This window comes from Sciurus carolinensis, unplaced genomic scaffold, assembly GCF_902686445.1.
Source record: "Sciurus carolinensis unplaced genomic scaffold, mSciCar1.2, whole genome shotgun sequence".
Classification (NCBI taxonomy): domain Eukaryota; kingdom Metazoa; phylum Chordata; class Mammalia; order Rodentia; family Sciuridae; genus Sciurus; species Sciurus carolinensis.
The window spans coordinates 662,835-680,046 of record NW_025920207.1 but is presented as its reverse complement, the minus strand read 5'-3'; the positions used below and the strand labels follow the sequence as shown (position 1 = coordinate 680,046).

The 17,212-nt window shown below is 41.9% G+C and overlaps 1 pseudogene; it reads left to right on the top strand.

The window, feature by feature from the left end:
* Positions 1 to 4,918: 4,918 nt before the first annotated feature.
* Positions 4,919 to 16,235, top strand: LOC124975016 (ADP/ATP translocase 2-like; annotated as a pseudogene).
* Positions 16,236 to 17,212: the final 977 nt, after the last annotated feature.

Sequence of the window (17,212 nt, the reverse complement as noted above, 5' to 3'; positions counted from 1 at the left end):
TTCCTCAGTGGTTATGTGTTGAAAATAATTGAAAATCTGCATATGTGTCATCAGCTGTCCTGTGCAAGTAACAGGAAAGCGGCAAGAATTGGCAAGGGCATTGATGTCCCTGCAAGGGCCATCAGGGTTAGACAGGATGGTTGCTTACAGAGTGATCTGTCACTGACTACCCCTGCATCTGTATGTTATGTTGAAGCTGAAGAATTGTCCTGCAATTGGGGCAGAGACCTTGTACAAGACCAATTGGTTAGTTTCTCTTCCCTGAAGTTGGATTTCAGCAGCAACACTCTTCTGTTCTTCATGCCCCTCAAAGGTCCTTACTCTTCCTTATGGAGCATTCAGCCTTGAAGCTTGGTGCCATTCCTCTTTCAGCATGAATCATGATGACATCTGGTATTCTGCACTGTGAAAATGTGTTCATCAGTTTCTTCAACAGCAGCCTGTTGTTTCATCCACTGGCTTGTGGTCTGCATCTTTCAGGGGATGATGATAGGACTCCTAGCCATTTCCCAGAGGTCCTTGTGCCACAGAAGTTTTTGTCTGGTCAAGGAAATTAACACTAGGGTGAACAGAGATTGGTCAAATATTTCTGCATCTGAAGGTGATTTGAAGGAGCTGTGGGGAAATCACGGCAGGACAATTTCCTAGTTCAGCCCAGTTTTAAGGCTGCAGCCAAGGTGGTTGTCCCTGGCAGGAGGAGTGAGCCCAGAACACCTGTCCTTACTTGACTGCTCCTTCCTGTGCTCTGTCTAACATGCTGACTGAATGGCTCCCTGCTGTCCTCATGAGCCATCCCAGCACGTCCACTTGGAAGACATACTCCCCAGGTTCCAGCTGTCTGATGTTAGGGCTTTCTGAGAAAGGAGAGGCAACCGACCAGACTGGGAGTGCTGTTTGCCAATTCATGTTGCAACTAAGCCAGGGAGCCAGGCAGCTCACTCCCCTGCCCTGAGCTGTCAGCAGCCATCATGCCGTGTGGTTGCTAGGCCCCTAGGCCGGTTGCCAGAGTTGGCCATAACCCGCGGATGCCCAGGCCTGGAGGAGCGGTTTGGGAGGGCAATGCTGCCCGGGTTGGTGCTACGCTGGCTGAACCACTTGCCCTCATGCAGCCCTCCGTCCCTGCCTGGTCCCCTGGGCCTCCTGGGGGCTCACTGCCCGAGGCAGGGGTAGGTGACCAGGCTGTGATGATGCCTGGTGCGGACAAACCAGCGCAGCGCCACCTAGCGGTCCTGGAGGGTAGTGCGAGCTGTCAACCTTCAGCGGGGGTCCCATGTCCTGCCTGGATCCGGAGCGATCAATGGCCCCACGGCTGCGCCCTGCACACCCTATAGCTCCTCTTCAAATGGGCCAAGAGATTAGGATCCCATCCCTTGAATCATCAGGCCCCTGACCCTCTCTCCCTTGTCTCTTCTCTTAACCTCACCACGAACCAGCGCTTGATTTCAATGTGGGTGTGAAGTGTCCAGGACCGGAAGCGTCTCCACTTGCCATGGGAACCAGGACGCCACCGCGCTGGCATGCCGCCCCTTTGTGACCTCAGGCGGTGTCTGCTTGCAGGGAGGTCACAGAAGGCACTCCTCAACATCCAGTTGGCTCAAGGCCCTGGGAAAGCCTCTGTGGAGAGAGGGAAAGTGTGTCCACCTTCCGGAGCTCGAAACCTCCACACCCTGTACACACGCCACGCCTCAAGTATGCCCCTTTCACGCAGAATAGAGTCGCTCTCGCATCTTTTGTTTTCACGGGCATGGGAGCACTGGAAACCAAAACGGAGGCCATTTTCACAGGGGAACGTTTTGTATTTGAAACACCGATCCATCCTGTGTATGACTTTCAGCCATCTGTCTCACCCCATTGAATCTGGAGAGAAATCGCTTCAAACCTATCTAGGGGCAGATGGACATTGGATGAAGTAGTTTTCTTTTCCCTGAAAGCAAATATCGGTCCTGGGAGTCTAGAGTCCGTGAGCCATCACTACTTCCCTGTGCCTGGTTTCGATTTACTGACACCATCTGGCTGAGTTGCTGAGGCATTACCTAATTTATGGATAAAACCTTGACCCGGGAGAACACCATACATTCCCTCTTCCATAAGTGAGATGGCAGGCAAGATTCAGTACCTCCACTGGGTTGTGAGTTTTACACACATAACTCTTGGTTAGAAAATTTCCAAGGAGAGTCCCAGGAGGGAAAAGAGAAGTTGGGGAGGAATCAGCAGATTGTGATTGGAATGGCTACGGATCCAGGTGTAAAGGATCCCATAAATCAACCTTCATACCCAGAACTTGAGTATATTCCAGTGCCTAAATATGAATACCTCTCCTCCAGCCCCTCTCCCCCACCTCCATGCCCACTGTCATCATTTTGTGCTCAGGGTTCGTCAACAAGCGTTTTCCTCCTTCACTAGACAGGGATAAATATTTCCCCTCATGATACACCCCTAGATTGTGGGTTTTGAGGTGCACAAAATCTTCCTTGCAGGTTTGTTTGGAAAAGGATCTTGAAGTATTCTTTGATTTTCGTTGGCTTTCTCTGGGATGGGTTTCCGCAGAGAATGTATCATAGTCAGACCGGTAGAAGATCTAGAGGTTCCTCAAAAGGGGCTTTTCTGGAGCTGAAGTAATAGCTCCTTTTGGAGAGTGCTCCCCCTAGCATGCCGAAGGACCGCAGTTCAAATCCCCTGCCCCGAAACACATTTTCAATGTGCCAACCCTCCCTCATCTCAGTGTTTTCTCTTCTTTTCATCATCTGTGTGGGTAAGTTGAAAACCTGCCAGTTGGACACTCAAGACTTTTGAAATCACAATTTCAGCCCGGAGCTCCTTGTAGTTTTAGCGGTGCAGCCCCAGCACCTGCATTTCGTCGTAGCTGCTGTTCCCTGAGATGAGACAACTCTCAGGAACCCGTAAGTCAGATTGTTCTCACAAGTCTGATCATGGGGTTATATCCTCTGCAAGTTCCTTAAGAAGAAGATACTCATCAGGTTCCAAAGGCAGGGAATTCAAAATGACAACTGCACTAGTCTTTGGCAATGACCAGGCTCCTCGCACACACTCCAGATTCAATGCATGTGCAGTGGATGTGCACGCTTCAGCCATTTCCATGTGAACCACAATGTCATCTGGAAAAGCAAGAGTTGAAGATGCAAGCCAGCCACCCTTGGCCCTGGCTTAGCTCACGTAGTTTTCCTTTGCATGGGGTTGCAAATCGTATCATGTGTGGATGAATACCTGTTAGTTGCTGGTGAGAGCTTTCAGGATCATCAAGGCAATTGGCTACCTCGTGTCCCAGTGTCATTGGAGGTCCAGTGTCAAGAGGAGTGAAACCCTTTTACAGAGTGTTGTTAATGTGGACGGAGGTTCTGAAGAGATGCAGTGTAGAACTGGGTGAAGGATATGGTGTTCTCACGTGCACCATGGTTCTGGGAAAGAGTGGACTGTGTTTTGCAGGGTCAGGAGTGACACAACAGCCCTATTTGAAAGAAGTCACACTGAAAGATGGAAAGCATGCATAGTAGGCCTGTGGCCTGTTGGTGGTGGGTATCAACAAGTAAAAAGAAATATTTGTAAATGCTTGAGCGTACAGTCTTCCAGCTCACAAAGGCATAGCACACATTTGGATGTTCTCTATCGTATCATGTTTTGATATTCAGGCTTGGATGATGTTGGGTCCTCACTTTTGCTTATGATGAAGATGCTTTTTACTAAATATGTGATATAGACGTGCACACTTAATTTCTAGCGTCATGCTTCTGTGCTGCATATACCAACGTGTTTTTTTGCCATTGAACATCAGTGGAGTAGGTGGTGCGGTGCAAGGAAAGCCTTTCCTCAGCGGTCTTGTGCTTAAAAAAATAAAAAATCTGCATATGTGTCATCATCTGAAACTTGCAAGCAGCAGGAAATGGCCAGGATTGGTAAGGGCAATGATGTCCCTGCAAGGGCAGTCAGGGTCAGTCAGGATGGTTGCTTACAGAATGATCTGGCACTGACTACTTCTGCATCTGTACGTTATGTTGAAGCTGAAGAGTTGTCCTGGAATTTGGGCGCAGACCTGGTACTGAGACCAAGTGGTTATTTTCTTGTCACTGAACTTGAATTTCAGCACCAACACACTTCTGCTCATCATGCCCTGCAAAGGTCCTTACTCTTCCTTATGGAGTATTCAACCTTGAATCTTTGTGCCATTCCACTTTCAGCACGTTGCATGTTTTCATCTGGTATGCAGCACTGGGAAAATGTGTTCATCATTTTCATCAACAGCAGGCTGTTGTTTCATCCACTGGCTTGTTGTCTGCATCTTTCAGGGCCTGGTGATAGGAGTCTTGGCCATTTCCCTTTGGACCTTGTGCCACAGAGGCACTAGTCTTGTCCAGGAAATAAACCCTTGGGTGATCACAGATTGGCCAGATGTTTGTGCCTCTGAAGGTGAGTTGGAGGACCTTTGTTAAAATCATGGCAGGACAATTTCTGAGTGCAGCCCAGTTTTAAGGCTGCAGCCAAGGCAGGTGGAGTGAACCCAGAACACCTGTCCTTGCTTGACTGCTCCTTAGTGTGCTCTGTCCAACATGCTGACTGAATGGCTCCCTGCTGTCCTCATGAGCCATACCAGCAGTCACCGCCTCCTCTTGGAAGACATACTCCGCAGGTTCCAGTTGTCTCCTGTTAGGGCTTTCCCAGAAAGGGGTGGCAACCGACCAGACTGGGTGTGCTGTTTGCCAATTGAAGTTGCAACTAAGCCAGAGAGCTGCGCTGCCCACTCCCCTGCCCTGAGCCGTCAGCAGCCATCATGCTTTGGGGCTGCTAGTGCCCTAGACCGTTTGCTGGAGTTGACCGAACCCCGGGGGTGCCCAAGCCTGGAGCAGTAGTTTCAGAGGTAAATGCTGGCTGGGCCATTGTTAATTTGTGTGGCCCACGTGCTCTCATGCAGCCCTCCGTCCCTGCCTGGACCCTTGGCTTCGTGGGGTCTCACTGCCCTCGGCAGGATCTAGGTGACCGGGCTGTCATGCTGCCCGGTTTCGCAAAACCAACGCAGCTCCCCCTAGCAGGCCTGGAGGGTAGTGCGAGCTGTCCGTCTTCCGAGGTGTCCCCTGTCCTTCCTGGACCAGGACCGATTCATGGTCCCTCGGCTGAGCCCCCCACACCCCATAGCTCCTCTTCAACTGGGCCAAGATATTAGGATCCCATCTCTTGAAACATCAGGCCCCTGGCCCTCTCCCCCTTCGTCTCTCCTCTTAACATGCCCGCGGAGCTGGCGCTTGATTTGAATTTCCCTCTGAAGTGGTCAGGACCGGAAGCGTCTCTGGCTGCCAGGGGAACCGTGACGCCACCGCGCTGTCATGCCGCCACTCTGTGACCTCCGGCGCTGTCTCCAGTGCAGGCACGAGGTCTCAGAAGGCACTCTTCAACATCCAGGTCGCCCAAGGCCCTGAGAAAGCCTCTGGGGAGAGGGGGAAACTGCGTCCTCCTTCTGGAGCCCGGAACCTCTGCACCCTGCACACACGCCACACCCCAAGCATTCCACTTCCAAGCAGAATAGAGTCGCTCTTGCATGGTTTGCTCTCACGGGCACGGGGAGCACTGGGGAAAAAAAGGAGGCCATTTTCAGAGGGGAACGGATTGCATTTGAAGCACTCAGAGATACCAGGTATGACTATCATCCACATGTCTCTCCCCATTGAATCTGGAGAGAAATCACTGCAAACCTAACTAGGGGCAGATGGACAGTGGATGAGGAATTTTTCTTTTTCCTGAAAGAAAATATCAGTCCTGGGAGTCTAGACCCCGTGAGCCATCACCACTTCCCTGTGCCTGTTTCAATTTACTGACACCGTCTGGCTGAGTTTCTGAGGCATTTCTTAATTTATGGAAAAACGCTTGGCCCTGGAAAACACCTTCCTTGACCTCCCCCATAAGTGAGATGGCAGGCAAGATCCAACACCTCCAGTGGAGTGAGCCTTTTGCACAGTTAGCTCCTGGTTAGAAATCTTCCAAGGAGTGTGCTAGGAGGGAAAATGGAAGTGGGGAGGAATCAGAAGATTGTGATTGGATTGATTACAGATCCAGGTGTAAATGATCCCATAAATCAAACTTCATAGGCACAACCTGAGTATATTCTAATTCCTATATATGCATCACTCTCCTGCAGCCCCTCTCCCCTGCCTCCATGCCCAGTGACATCATTTTGTGCTCAGGTTTCAGCTACAAGCATTTTCCTCCATCACTCAACAGGGATAAAGCTTCCCCTCACTACACACCCCTAGATTGTGGGTTTTGAGGTGCACAAAAGATTCCCTGCAGGTTTTCTGTGAGAAGGAAGTTGAAGTATTCCTTAGAATTTTATTGGTTTTCTCGGTGCTGGGTTTCTGCAGAGAAACTAACAGAGTAAGACTGCTAGTGCAACTAGAGGTTCCCCAAATGTGGCTTCCCTGTAGCTGAAGAAATAGCTGCTTTTGGAGAGCACTTGCCTAGCATGAGCAAGGACCATGGTTCAAATACCTGACCGATCAAATGAGAAAAGTTAAAAAATACAAAACTATTTTGAATATGCCAACCCTCCCTAATCTCAATGCTTTCTCCTCTTTTCATCAACTGTGTCAGAACAGTTGAAAACGTACCAGTTGGACACTCAAACCTTTTCCAATCACAGTCTCAGCAAGGAGTTGCACTGAGAGTGAGTGGTGCACCCCCGGTCACCTGTATTTCTTAGGATCATCTGTTCCCTGAGATGAGTCAACTCTCAGGAACCCATAAGTCAGATGGTTCTCACGAGTATGTTCATGGGGGTATATCCTCTGTAAGTTCTTGAAGAAGAAGATGCTCACCATTTACAATGGCAGGGAATTCACAATGACAACTTCACTAGTCCTTGGCAGTTACCAGGGTTCTCAGACACACTCCAGATTCTGTGCATGTGCAGTGGATTTGCACACCTCAGCACTTTCCATGTGAACCACAATGTCATCTGGAAAAGCAAGAGTTGAAGATCCAAGTCAGTCACCCTTGGCTGTGGCTAATCTCACGCAGTTTTCCTATGCATGGTGTTGCAAATCGTATGATGTGGGGATGAATATCAGTTAGCTCCTGCTGAGAGTTTTCAGGATCAACAAAGGCAATTGGCAACCTAGTATCCCAGTGTCATTGGAGGTCCATTGTCAAGAGGAGTGAAGCTCTTTTATAGACTGTTGTTTATGTGGATGGAGGTTCTGAAGAGATGTAGTGTAGAAACGGTTGAAGGATATGTTGTTTTCATGTGCACCATGGTTCTGGGAAGGAGTGGATTGTGCTTTGCAGGGTTAGGAGTGACACAAGAAGCCCTATGTGAAAGAAGTCACACAAAGATGGAAAGCAGGCACAGTAGGCCTGTGGCATGTTGGTGGTTGATAACAGCAAGTCCAAGAAATATAATGGATGCTAACTTTTGTAAATGCTTGAGGATACACTCTTCCTGCTCACAAAGGCCTTTCACACATTTGGATGTTCTCTAACGTATCCTGTTTTGATATTTGGGCTTGGCTCATGTTGGGTCCTCATGTTTGCTTATGAGGAGGATGGGTTTGACTAAGTATGTGATGTAGAGGTTCACACTTGATTTCCAGAGTCATGCTTCTGTGCTGCATATCCCAACGTGAAGTTTTTTTCCATTAAAGATCAGTTGAGAAGGTGGTGTGGTTCAAGGAAAGCCTTTCCTCAGAGGTCTTGTGCTGAAAAAAATAAAAAATCTGCATATGTGTCATCAGCTGAAACTTGCAAGCAACAGGAAAGGTCCAGGAATTGGCAAGGGCATTGATGTCCCTGCAAGGGCAATCAGGGTCAGTCTGAATGGTTGCTTACAGAATGATCTGGCACTGACTACCTCCTGCAACTGTACACTATGTTGAAGCTGAAGAGTTGTCCTGGAATTTGTCACAGACCTTGTACTAAGATCAAGTGGTTATTGTCTTGTCACTGAACTTGAATTTCAGCACCAACACACTTCTGCTCATCATGCCCTGCAAAGGTCCTTACTCTTCCTTATGGAGTATTCAGCCTTGAAGCTTTATGCCATTCATCTTTCAGCATGATGGAGGTGTAAATTATCCCAGAAATCTCCATTCATACTCACAACCTGAGTATTTTAATTCCTATCCTTGTCTGTTTTTCCTTCGGCCACCCCTTCTCTGTGCCCACTGACATCATTTTCTGCTCAGTTATCAGCTACAAGCCTTTTCCTCCTTCTCCAAGTTCACTCTACTTATATTCCATCCTCCACAGACCTACCAGTCAATTTCCATCGCCCTAGATCATATTCTTAGCATAAGAACCCTATTTTCTTTACAGACTACTTTTTCATTCATTGTATACAAATGAGAAAATGAGATACCTCATTTTTTTTCCATGATTGTACATGATGTTGATTCATACAATTTGTTTAATTGTACATGTACATATGGTAATGATGTCTGTCTCATTCCGCCATTTTTCATACCCCCTCCCTGTCATTTCCTTCTACATAATCCAAACTTCCTCCATTCTTCTCTCTCTCCCCATGCCCCCCACCTGCATTTTATATCATTCTCCTCTTATCAGGGAATACATTTGTCCTTTGGTTTTTTTGCAATTTGCTTATTTCACCTAGCATGATATTCTCCAATTCCATCCATTTATTTACATATGCCATAATATTATTCTTCTTTATGGCTGTATATTATTACATTGTTTCTACCCTATAGGCTTTTTTCTTTCTGTATAGAAAATGCTGCCACTGAATCTTGACATGGTGGACTCTTCTCCATTAATAAGGCAGTTGATGCCTCAGCAGAAAGGCTTTCCTCACCACTGCACCTGAAATGGATACTCTTCCATACTACCAGCAGCTATCACAGCACAAATCCTAATTAATAAGTTCACTTTTGATTTCACCTCTCCTATCCATCTTCCTGTGAAGGCAGTTCACAGTGTGTTCCACAAGGTAGGAACTTTCTTTTTTAAATGGTAAGTAAATCCACTGAACATATTACGCCTATTTAATTCATTCCTTACAATTATATAGTTTAAATCCCAAGTGTATGAGTTGAACACTGTTAAGTGATAATTCAATTAGAAAATTTAAAGACTTATGGAGTCTCACAGAAAAGTTTGTGTTTATCATCATTTCTTGGTTGTACACGTGGAAGAAATGAAACAGAAAGAATATTTTTACTTACCCCCAAATTTTGTCCAATTCAAATAACCTGTGTTAATTATTTAGAAAAGAAACATAATTGCCTAGTACTATTAATGTTATTACAGTCAAATTTTTGTTTTAAAAGAGCAACTTCCAGTGAGGACTATATTTATCTTATAGTTAAATTCAATCACATAACTTCCATTTAGGAATTATAAAATAATATAAAAGAATTAAAAACATTTCTGTTTAAGTTGAATGGTACAATCCAAATGGGATATCTAAATATGGCTAGGTGAGTCTGCATTTTAGATTTGAGTTCCAATACCTTCTAGTGGCATCACTACTGCATATACATGCTGTTACCTCCCAAAACATATGTCTGATAGATTCAGTCATTTGGCTAAAGTAATTTAAGAAAACAATATTTTTTGTTATAGTACCAACAAGTTGACTGCAGGCTCTTCATGATGCTATTGGATTAGAATCTAATTCTAATCCTGACTTTGTATTTCACACACACACACAAAATCACTAAGATACTAGAAGTTTTATCAACTCAGCAAATACCCATCAGTATTTCTAGGGAAAAAAATAGTTCAGTATGTAGCTTGTTCAAGTTGAACAGGTACCTTCAACTCATTATAAATAGGAGCCCATTATTGTATTTGTTATTCACAAAATTTTATACCACAAATGTTTAAAAATATTGATTAGGAAATAACATTTTAAATATTGGAAAATATTAAGGAAATATAGATGGGAATGATTTAATGGGAAGATTAAGATTTAAACCTGGGAAAAATTCAAGTAATATTTTTCCAGGAATGTTTTACTGAATATTTTTTATATTCTGCCTTTAGCATAACTAACAATATGCTCAAGTACAGTGCATGGTAATGTTATAAATGACATATCGTGATGTCGAGGGACTCCACTATGCTAGGTCTTGGTTATCTTAGATAATCTACCTCTATTCTAGAAACTGCAAGATGTTTCAAGCAGCTGAGATTTAGTTTAATGTGAATATAAAATATCATATTTCTTTGGAATGAAGTTTTATAAAAATGAAATGTTATTGGGTTTACAAAGGGTTTTTATAAACATTAAACGTAATTGGGTTTCCAGGTATGGTGGCTCATGTTTCTAATCCCAGACTCAGGAGGTTAAGGCAGGAGGATCACAAATTTAAGCTCAGCCTCAGCAACTTAGCAAGCCCCTGTCTCATAATAAAAATAAAAAGGGATAAATATATGACTCAGTGGTTAAGTATCCTGGTTTCAAACCTGAGTACCAAATTAAAAAAATAAATAGGAAGGTCCTCCTTTCTGAACAAATTTGTAATTCATATATTTATTGTACTTAATAATTCCAAACCAAGGCTAGAAATGATAAATTTAACAATGCTCATAAATAGCTGAAGAATATTTTCAAATGAGTCTAGATAGTAATGCATAAACATTTTAAAACTCACTATTAAAGTTATATAACTCAAACGAAGCATGAACAGAATTTCTCTTCAATGGGTTTGAAGAACTTATGAATGATGAACACTGGAAAGCTTACAGAGGTCATCACACTCAACACAACATTTTCCAGGTGGGAAAAACAGAGGAGGGAGCAGCTTGCCAAATATGACACACACTGTGGGGAGGAGCTCAGGGGGAAGGCCACCTCCTCAGTAACACTGGAGGACTGTTTATACCTCTGCTCTGCCTAAGTACTTTACAGTCTGTTTCAAGTTTTTTCTACACATATAGACCTGTGAAGAGTATTTCTTTAAGAATTAAAATATACCTTTCACTTTCACTAAGAACATTGCCCAATCTTCAACTCACTCCTTTTCTGTGACGCTAAGTTGCAGGGCAGTGAACGTTACCTCATCCTATATAAGCCTCCAACTTTCAGTAATATCTTCATGTGATCTTCATCATCCCTCTGCACTCTAGCTTCACAATATATCCAATCATACCAATGAATGTCATATGCTATCTGGAGGCAACTGCCAACCACAAATGTAGGGTCACAGAACTTAAACCTGCATGGAGAAACAAATACGCTGTGATTCATTTAAACAAAATGTTTAAATAAAAAATTACCACAATCCTGTCCTTTGTAGTGAAGTTAACAAAGTTAATTATATGGACAAAATGATCATAAAATCTGATTTAAATAGATTCATGAAGTTAGCATTGGTCAAGTGTGTTGCCTTTACACCAGTCATTCAGGGTATATCTATTCAAAATATTAACCAAATTTTTTCTAGTCATACTGAAAATCCAGTTAAGGCTTAGAAATAAATGTAATGCAAACTCTCTCACAACACCAATTTTATAATCATTCCCAAAGTGATGTATCATGAAGAGTTGTCGGGGTTCCCGGGACCCCCAGCCTTGAGCACGGTCAAGATGGCGCCTGGCGCTGAGCCAAAAGCGGCCAGCTATACAGTAAACAACCAGAGAATTCCAATGATTGGCTAGTTAACGATGTGATTAGAGCATGCCCCCCTCGTGTACCTATTCTATGCCTGCAGCTGTCCGCGCGTTTACCTCGTGTGCTCTCCCCTGATTGGTTGAAGTGTATATAAGCTTGGTGGGTGGGGGAGTAAGCAGCGGCTGAAGTTGAAGCTGGGAGTAAGAAGAAGCTGAGAGAAGAAGAAGCTGAGAGTAGGAGTAGAAGCGAGGAAGAAGAGTGCGAGCAAGGGCGAGAGCCGAGTGGGAGAAGCGGAGCGGCTGAAGTAGGTGTGAGCCAAGCGGGAGAAGCGGAGCGACCGGAGCAGGCAAGAGTTAAGCAGAGGGAAAGAGAGCGAGAGAAAGAAAAGAGAGAAAGGGATTAGAAAAGAGGGAAAGAAAGGAAGACTGTGCACAATAAACTTCCAAAGCTTCAGACGTTTGTCGTGTCTCTCTCTGCGGCCAGAGGGAACGCGATAAAGAGTCATAAGAGTCAACAGATGAAAAAAAGGCTCTGCACTTTAGACCATGTTTTCCAACTCTTCAGGGGCCAATGGAAATGAGAAGGGCTTATGTAAGTATTTATCATGTTTGCTTTTTTTGCTGAAGGTAATACTAAAAGAACTTTGTCAAGAAGAGATACCAAGGACTGGAGATGTAACCTGGGTTCAATCTCCAGAATCAAAATAGCAAGAGATCTCCAGAAAGACAGAGAGACACAGAGAGACCAATGTCCTCAACATAATCCCTTGGAACACTAAGATAAAGGAGGTTTTCTAATAAAATTTTACTGAGCAACATTACAAAACTGGGACTGAGAGTGAAATGAACATTGGTTTCCTTCTCCTGCTTTGGCCCCTAGAAGATCCTGCAGGCCAGTTGTTCCTGGTTACGGTGCTGACTCATGGTACAGACTTATGCTTTTACAAGTTATTCTCATTAGACTTCTAATTTATTTCTTAAATTCTGATAAACAAAACTGAAAAGACTTAACACATAATCTACGGTTAAAACTCCATTACGCTAATAAGGGATGTAATCTTTTTAAATCTTTGAAGTATGCAACCTTATCCTTTAAGTTGATTATACTTGATATAACCATACAGCAAAATCAACCTATTATTTGAGAATGAAAAAATTTACATTAAAAGCTTTGGTATACACTAAAAAATAACACTACTTAAATCATAATGACTTTTATTTTGTAATACATATCCTGTTGATAATTAATAGTGGACTTACTAAACAATATGTTTCCATTAAAAGTCACTAAAACACAGATTATGAACACATATTTAAAGAAAAGATTACCAGAATTATGCTCTATCCTTAATATGATATGGGCCTAGTGGAGAGGGTAAGAAGCAGGAAGAGCTGAAGGAGGTGGAGGTTGGGGTAATCAGCGTATACTTGCACTCTCATCTCCACACCCTCACAATAACCTGGTCCATGTTCCATTATTTCTTTGACTATCACAGTCACCTCACTGCTCAAATTTTTCAGGTCTGTTTTCTCTCATTTTGCTTCTCACTGCACAGATTTAAGTTCAACCTTAGGCCTAGCACACAACATTTTCATGATTGCTAGGGTTCAGATATCATGAGAATGTGTCCTCAAAAGTTCATGTGCTAGAAACTTGGACCCCAGTTTGACAATGTTTGGGAGGTTGTGAAATCTTAAGAGGTAGAGTCTGATAGGAGATCATTGGAAACCACCCTCAGAAAGAAATACTGCTCATTGGGCTAGGCTAGCTTTCAGAGGCCTAGACTTGTGTTAAGAAGTAGGGCCACCTCACTGCTTGGACTCTTCCAGATACACTGCTCACCTCTCTCACATAAGTTCCCACCATCTGCCATATTACATTGCATCATGACACCCCCACTAGATGTTGCTCCATGAGTTTGGATTTTCAGCCTCCAAAGCCCTGACCCAACATAAACCTCTTTCTTTACCAGGTAACCAGACTCAGCTATTCTGATGCAGCAACACAAAATAGATTAATATCATCCATCATTCTACATCAAAATGAACTTTGGACTCATTCCCTTGTTCTCCCCAACTTGTGTATAACATTCTGCAGCCAGACTGAATTTCTTGCTTCTAATTTTTTTATGGGAAATATTACATAAAGTGTTTTGAAACCGTGTATCTATGCATGTGCTATTCCTTTGATCTCCTTTCCATAATGAATGCTTGCTATTCCTTGAAGATACAGTTCAAATATCAGCTTCACAATGATATTTACTTAATTTTTTAAAATAAAAACTTACGTAGAATAGGGATCATGTTTGATTTCTCTTTTATACAAGACTATATAGCACAATCTCTGACTACTTAAAATATGGCCAAATTATGTTTTCTTGCTTTTAAGTAATAAGACACTATAAACCATATGGTTTGATCTTTTTATCAAATTAATGGTAAGCATTATTTTCTTTTAAATGTTATTTTTAATAAGTTCTATCTAAAATATTTATAATTATAAAATTCATTTAACTTTGTAATATCTTACATCAGACAATTTTCAGGATGAATGAGAATTCAGGATGCAGAGAATTTAAACAACTTAAAATTTTTAATTATTAAATTTTCATCATCAAATCTTTTAAATCAACTAAAAAATATGGATTTTATAATAGTTTTCAGGCAACAAGGAAGTCATCATACCAGTTTTGCATGCTATAGTATGCATGTACTGAAGACCACAGAGCAGTTCTGTTTCAGTTTTGGATGGTGTATAATAAATATCATATTAATAATAAAGGCTTCAGGGAAGTTATGATATTAATTTTAATGCTATGTATTGATGTCATAATATTAAATGCCACAAGACAGATGTTATATGCATTTTTGATGCTGTGTTATGATATCATATTTGTATTAAGACCACAGGGAAACCACAATATCAGTTTTAGAGGGCACAGCATGGATATCACGTTAAAATCAAAGACCATAGTGGGAGGGGTAGTGAAGAATGAAGGAACTTTGGATTGTTCAGAGGGCAGTGAGGGGAGGGGTAGGGTGTGGGGAAGGGAAGGTGGGTAGAAAGAGAGTTATTATTACCCTATATACATTATTACCCAATATACATTACCCAATATACATGTATGATTATACTACTGGTGTGACTCAGCAACATGTACAGTCAGAGGAATGAGAAGTTATGATCCATTTGTGTACAATGTATCAAAAAGCATTCTACTGTCATGTATAAACAATTAGAACAAATTTAAAATAAATTAAAAATCAAATGCCAATTGGCAGATATTAAATTACTTTTAGATGCTATAATTTGGATATCATAATAGTATTAAAGGCCACAGGGCAGCTATTTCATTCATTTTTCATCTATACTATGGATATCACATTAATATTAAAGTTCACACAGTAACTATCCATAGTATAGTATCTAAAGCTAATGTAATAATATTATGGTTATAATAATAATATAGTAGCTAAAACTAAACTAGTATGGTATCTAAAACTAATATAATACAGATACTACATTAGTATCAAAGGGTACAAAGAACTTATTTTATTAGTTTAAGATGCTAGAATATGCACTTATACTGGATTTTAAGGGCAGGTAACATTAAGATGTTATCGTATGGACATAACATTAATATTAAATGCATAGTGGAGATAGTATAATACTTTTAAGTGCTATGACATGGAAATCACATTAACATTGTAGGCCACAGGGAAGCTACTATTATTAGTTATAGGCTACAATATGGATTTTATGTTAATATTAAAGACAAAGTGGGAGTCACCCACCTCTTCTTCCAACATGACAGATCCACTGTGTCTTTCACAAAGGACTTCCTGCTAGTGGAGTGGACACAATCATCTCCAGGACCATGATAGTGCCCAAGGAAATCATTAAGCAAGCAAATCACTATAGCTAAGCAGTACAAGGGCATTATGGACTGTGTGGTTCTTATTCCCAGGGAACAGGGAGTCCTGTCCTTCTGGCATGGTAACCTGGCCAATGTCATCAGATACTTTCCACCCAGCTCTCAAATTTCCTTCAAAGATAAGCACAAGCAGATTTTCCTGAGTGGTGTGGACAAGAGGACCCAGTATGGCAATACTTTGCAGGGAAATGGGCATCAGGTTGTGCTGCAGGAGCCACATCCTTGTGTTTTGTGTATCCTGTTGAATTTGCCCAAACCTGTCTAGTTGGTGATGTGGGGGAAGATGGAGCTGAAAGGGAATTCAAAGGCCTGAGTGACTGGTTAACATCTACAAATATGATAGGATTGAGGGTCTGTACCAAGGCTTTGATATGTCTGTGCAGGGCGCTATCATCTGCTGAGCTGCCTACTTTGGTATCTGTGATCCTGCAAAGGGAATGCTTCCAGATCCCAAGAATACTCACATCTTTATCAGCTGGATGACCACAATCTGTCACTGCCATTGCTGTATGACTTCCTATCCATTTGATACTTTTCACCACTGCATGATGATGCAGTTAGAGTGCAAAGGAACTGACATCATGTCCAAAGACAAGCTTCACTGCTGGAGGAAGATTGCTTTTGATGAAGGAGGCAAAGCTTCTTCAAAAGCATGTAGTCAAATATTCTCAGAGGCATGATATTGCTTTTGTACTTGTCTCCTATGATGAAATAAAGAAGTTCACATAAGTTATTTCCTGGACTTTTTTCCCCTGTGAACAGGCATGTTGTATTATGTAACATGTCTTTGGCATTCTGTATAGATATAGTATAGATATTATATTAGTATTAAAGGTCACATGGAAGCTCTTCCTTTAGTTTTAAATGCTGTAGTCTGGATACCATATTAGCAATGACGGTCAAAGGCAGCTATATTACTAGTTTTAGATGTTATATATGGATACTGTATTGCTGCTTATCAATGGCAACTATGTACGTGTTGAAAATGGGAAGAAATCATTTTCATCTGACCAGTTTTCTCTTAAAGCCATAATGATAATGATGATGATGATGTAACTCAATGATATTTTACATACATACTTTTAGTTGTTGGTCAACACAATAACTTCATTTTATTTTCATGAGTTGCTGAGGATTGAACCCAGGGCTGCACATGTGCTAGGTGAGTGCTCTACCACTGAGTCACAACTCCAGTTCAGAATCATATTTTTTTCAGTCACTACTGATAACAAATTTGGAGAAACAGAAAGTATCTAAAAACAAACAAACAAAAAGACCAAGTGGAAGTTATTAAATTAGACATAGGTGCCATAGTATGAATATCAAATTAACATAAATAGTCACAGGATACCTATTATAAAAGAAACTATAATAGAATATCATTTATATTAGAAGCCACAGTGCAGCTATGGATTTAGATACTATTGTATAGATATATTAGTGTGAAATGTCACAGGTTTTAATTAATTAATTTTAGATCATATAGATTAGATATTAGTATTACAGCCCACAGTGCAACTATTATATTATTTTTACTTGATATGGTATGTATATCATATTAGTATTAAAGGCTACAGGGAAAATAATACATTAGTTTAAGATGTGATCCAGAAGGTGGTCATTGTAGTATGAAGGCCAAGGGAAGCTCTTACAATAGTTTTAAATGCTATAGTATAGATATTATATTAGTATTAAAGGTCACATGG